The sequence below is a fragment of the Chenopodium album genome, chromosome 1 (genome assembly GCF_948465745.1).
Source record: "Chenopodium album chromosome 1, dcCheAlbu1.1, whole genome shotgun sequence".
Classification (NCBI taxonomy): Eukaryota; Viridiplantae; Streptophyta; class Magnoliopsida; order Caryophyllales; family Amaranthaceae; genus Chenopodium; species Chenopodium album.
The window spans coordinates 33,796,657-33,802,573 of record NC_137834.1 but is presented as its reverse complement, the minus strand read 5'-3'; positions in this window follow the sequence as shown (position 1 = coordinate 33,802,573).

Below are 5,917 nucleotides of genomic sequence, written 5' to 3'. Positions count from 1 at the left end.
ATCTGTGAGGATGATTATCAAGAATCTCCAAGGGATGTATTCAAAGAACTTAAAATACCAACAAAACTTGAATAATTTCAAGGTTGTGTATGATATAGGCATTGACATTGAAGATTACCTTCTGAAAGATAATAGTGCGAGAGGAAAGAAGAACGACCATTCTTCTTCTTCCTCTCCCATTAATGAAGTACATGCTACGAATACCTCTAAATAACGAATCCAAAGGTCGAAAAGAGTGTTCACTCCACTTGGTATGAGTTATGAAACAGCTTTCGAGAAGCTACATCACAAAGGACTAGTCATGCCCATAAGGCCCATCAAAGATCCAGTTCTAGAAGCCAGGCCACCCAAATGGGATCCTAATAAGCACTGCAAATATCACCAAGGAAAGGGTCACGATGCTTAGGAGTGTTGGAAACTCAAAGAAGCTATTCAAGCTCTGATCGAAAACAATGAAACTTCCAAGATTCTAGCCATCGAAAAAGATTAAACACCCTTCGATCCATCACTTCTTATCACACCTGTAGGAGGATGAAGTGGCCATGATTGAGGAGGATGAAAGTCTTGTCTTAGATATTACCAGGGAAGACTCGTTAAGTCTAAAAGAGGACTTTCGGAAATTGCAAGATGTCGTTTCCATGCTCTTGAATGTGGTAGAAGGACTAGCAAATCGGGTGATGGTCATTGAACAAAAGTCTCGCTAAGGATTTAATGAAGAACTCAATGCTCCTAAGCCACGGGCAAAACAGACCATTGAAGAATACACACCAATAGGAATGACTTACAATGAAGCTTTTGACTGTCTTCACGATCAAGGTCTCATCCACCCCATTGGTCCCAATCAAGACCCTTCGCCTGAAAAACGGTATCCCAATTGGGACTCAAAATCTTATTGCCGATACCATAAAGGTCGTGGTCACACCACCAAAGTATGTCTCACCCTCAAGGATCGTGTTCAAGACCTCATTGATTCAAATCTCCTTCATGTTCCTCCGCGCGACAAGATGGCCAAGATTAGTAACGATAGTAACAATGGCTGTAAAGGAAAGAAGAACGACTATCCTTCTCCTTCCGAAAACACCTACTCTAGTAACAGTGTTGGTACTTTCGATCTTAATGAAATCTTAGCCATGGATAATCGAGGATTTAGAAAGCAACTAAGAAAGGATTTCACCCCTATTGGAATTAGCTACGATGATGCTTTCGATCGACTCCATGCAAAGAGACTCATTACTCCTATTGGAACCATTCAAGATCCCTCACTTGAGAAGAGATTGCCTAGTTGGAACCCAAATGTGCGCTACAAGTACCATCAAGGTAGGGGTCATACTACTGAGAGCTGTTGGAAGCTAAAGGAAGCAATCCAATATTTGATCGACAATAACGGGCTTCCAATACCTCAAGTCGGCAAGAACACTAAGTGATGATAAGCCAAGGGACAAGACGCAAGCTTCAACGACAAGATTTCATGACCTCTTTTTCTATTTCTTTTTCATTTTTTCCTTTCCCCAATAAGTCTAGCATAGACACTTTTCTTTCCCCTTGGATTAATTTTGTAGATTCTTTCTTTTTTTCCTTTTTAAATAAAATGAGCATTTTATTTCCTTACATATGATCATTGCATTGCAAAAAAAAAAAAAAAAAAAAAAAAAATCCATGTTGAACTAAGCACAAGGTATACCAATGATTTGAGGCACCCCTTGTAGCCACATCATATTGCCTTTCACCTTTCTAATTTACAATCCTTTCTTCATAAACCACTTTGACCCTCGTCTAACGATAGACCTGTCATTTTTCAACCTATATCTACGTAACCTTGGGATGGGATGGTGTGCAACTTATGCAGTTTTTAATTTCATAAAAAGCTTGAGTGACTTCAAAAGATTAAAATAGCAAAATTATTAATAATAATAAATAAAAGTGTACAAAAGGGCAAGTGTTCCAATGTCTTTGACATGAAAATGTCTTCGATATGAACACGTCTCAGATTGCGTCTCTTATCGAGTGCTCGGTACCGTGCCTGAGAAACATGAATGCCAAGTGAGCGATAGACCGCATGATCGGGATTGCCCACACTTATAAAAATAAAAAATGCAAAAGCAAAAAAAGAAGAGAGCAAAAATAAATAAAGCAAAAAAAAGAGAGCAAAACCTCAAGCATGAAAATACAAATATTCCAAAAGCAAGGTTGCTCACCTTGGGGGCTTATCAAGGGTCTTGAGCCTTTATCTCCTTCTTCTATAACCTTTAGCCTAACCACATTACAACCCTTAAAAAGACCTTTTTGAGGTATACACACACTTGTGCGAGGTTCGGCTAGAGCTACGTTCGGCCTGATTCCTAAAGGATACGTAGGCAACCTCACATCGAGGTGCGGCCGTAATAAAAATGCTTTCATATTCACATTCACACACTCACACCATGATCATATAAAGGGATCTCCAATGCTCATCCCTATTCATGTAGAGCTAGACTTGGGGGATTGATCCCTACATCATTAGCTTACCTAGCCTAAGAGTCACCACCATTTGACTCTTTTAAAAAATAATATCTTTCCACATTAGCCCTTGCGGCCTAAATTTAGTATCATTTTCACACACATCACAGATACATGACCAAATATACTTCCCTTAGGAACCCTTTTTCATGGAATCTTAATACAACGTTGAAGCATGCATTGTCATATCAACATCACTCATCAATCATAATTGTCATTGCATCACGAAGTATGAAGTGCTTAGCCTCCGTGCCTAAGTTACCCAAATACTTTCATCATTGAGTCAACCATTGAGATAGCCTAGGATGGATTAATCCTTGCACCTTGAGAGATAGTATCAAACAACATTTGACTAAGCTCATTCAACATGTCCCTTCAAACACTTCAATCCTTTTTCGCGTTTTTCTTTTTCGGGAGAAAGTCGGTACCCTCCACAAAAATGACGGAAATTTTTTTCTTTTTTGCATTTTCGAGTCCCACAATCACAATACAATGCACATACGGGTCATGAGTCACACGTGTCATTTCTCTTCGAGTCGAGTCAACCTCGAGTCAGTCAATCATAGTGAGTCAAGTTTATACCTTGAGTCGTGTCAAGTCAATGAGTCAAACGACATTAAACCTTAGGTCAACCCTGAAATAAATAAAGAAATTGGCAAAATCCTATAGTCAAAGATATAAATGCAGGTGCATCCCAGAAAGCGAGGACATTCCCGGATTTTTTTCAAAAAAAAAAACCACGAATATGACCACATGAGATTCCTCCAAGATAAGAGGAATTACATTGATTAGTAAATTAGAGATGAAGAGCTTTAATTTACAAAAGACTTGAGCGGATTTGGTTGAAAGGAAACGACCAAGCTCAAAGTTTGGAGCAAAACCGAGCAACAGCGGCAGAAAAAGCAGAATTGGGAAGACCCTACTCAAGCGCCAGACGACAACATCTAGCGTCTGGCAACAGATTTCAGCGCCTAGCGCTAGATCCCAGCGTCTAGCGACAGATCCAAATCGCGGCGTCAGAACGCTCAACCACTCAGAGCAGTTATTTCAACCTCTTTCACCAATTTCGGGTTCCTTGGTACGCCAGTTATCCCCTATAAGCAATTTGACATGATTAAGTAGTCGGCTTGATTACAATCGCAATAAGTGATCGACCTGACAAAAGATCATCTCACTTAGCTTAAAGCGCCTAAGCATTGGCCCATCGTAGAGACACCGACATTCTGGTTCATAAACAGCAGAGACACCGACGTACTGGTTCATAAACAACAGAGGCACTGACATAACTGTTCATAAGCAGCAAAAGCGCCGACGTACTGACATAGCGGAAGCAAAGTTCAAGCGAGCTTTAAAGATCGACAAGCGTTGGTCTTCGAAAATTTTCTTCGGAATATTATCGCAACAAACATTCAAGTATCATCAAAGCTCTTTTGTTCATAGACGCGTGGACATATCATCAAGCTCTATTGTTCAGAGATGCGTGGACATTTCTTTCAAGCTCTTTTGTTCAGAGACGCGTGGACATATCATCAAAGCTCTTTGTTCAAAGACGCGTGGACATATCATTCAAAAGCTCTTTGTTCAGAGACGTGTGGACATATCATTCAAAAGCTCTTTGTTCAGAGACGCGTGGACATATTATTCAAAATCTCTTTGTTCAAAGACGCGTGGACATATTAAAAAGAAGCTCTTTGTTCTGAGGCGCATGGACATATAAAAAAAGCTCCATTGTTCAGAGACGAGTGAACATCAAAACAGAAAGATGGCATTCCATAGATTATTGAAGGTTGTCACAACAGCGATAGCAGTAATAAATCGGTTACCCTTCAGAGACGTGTGCTTGACGGTGCAAGATACGCGTTTCTTAATTCTCTTATCTTTTTAACTAACGCTAGTTTGCAGGTATCGGCGTTACAAGAATGATTTAGGATCGCAGAACGTTCTAAATCATTCTCCGTCCCTATCGATACTTTTGACTTTTGTTTTCGAAACTTCCGTTTCTCCAAACTCAGTCAAAGTGGGGGCTTCTGTAGACACCCATTTGTGTCTCCCCAAAACCAAACCAAGTGATGAGTACCTTTCATGTCGAATCATAATCGAATGAAGTGAGTGTGGAAAGTTTAGTGTTGCGGATAGTTTTAATTTCTCTTCTTTTCTCTCTGTTTTTGAAAACCTATTTTAAGAAAACATCCAATCCAGTTTGGTTGGTCCATGATATGGGTCCAATAATAGTGTAGTTGGATAGGGCTTGAAAAGAGCTTTCCAACGATATATTATAAGCCCAATTCCGATGAATATTGAGGAAGTTATGGCTAAATTACTGAACTGGGTCTGGTTTGAGCCTTATATGCGGCCCAATGATCTAGAGGAGTTATTCCTAATTCAATTAGCATTGATAAATTGAATTTTGTTGATTTTGTAGAGTTTTAATCAGACTAAAAGAATGATTTTGAGGAAAATACGATTTTATCCTCCTATACGGTCAATTTCTATCTGATTTTAGAAAACGCGTCAATAATTAAGTTAGCACCAAACGCCAGCATTAGCGCCTGACGCTAAGCTTGGCGCCTGAGCTAGTGTTAGCGCTTGACGCTAATGTCAGCGTCTTGCGCTAACCTCGTTTTGCGCGTCAGAACTCTGTTTCGATTTTTTATCTTTTTGGCTGATTTTCTCTATAAATAGCCTTCTAAAAACTCCGTTTTAATTCACCAATTCTCTCTATTTTCACCAACTCTCATCAAGAAATTCTTGATTACTCTCTCTCTCTTTTCTAAACTAGTCTTTTCTCAAAAGACAAAATTCCGCATTCACAAGACCTAGATACACCTAGCCATATTCGAAGTTGTCTTCGCCCTAGACGTGAAAGGTTTTAATTTCTGAGGGTTTGGTCCCAAATCTCTCTTTCAACTATTTTATTTAATTGTTTGATTATATTTTCCTTGAAGTTACTAACGTGTGTATTTTGTTATTAGAAAGAGGTACGAGACATCCAAGTAAGTACTTTAATGGTTTATATTAGAAAACCTATTCTTGCAAGTAAGTTACTAACGTGTGTATTTTGTTACGTGGCATCCAAGTAAGTTACTAACGTGTGTATTTTGTTATTAGAAAACCTATTCTTGCAAGGCGGCTAAGTTTGCTCTGTATCATAACAACCTAGACATGATTTCTATATCATAATATCAATAAATCAATTAAAGCACTTACTTGGATGCCTCGTATCTCTTTCTAATAACAAAATACACGCGTTAGTATCTTCAAGGAAAATAATAAACAAAAATTTAAATTAAATAATTGAAAGAAAGATTAGGGACCAAACCCTCAGAAATTAAAACCTTTCACGTCTAGGGCGAAGGCAACTTCGAATTATGCTAAGTGCTTCTTAGTCTTGTGAATGCGGAATTTTGTATGTAAAAGGGTG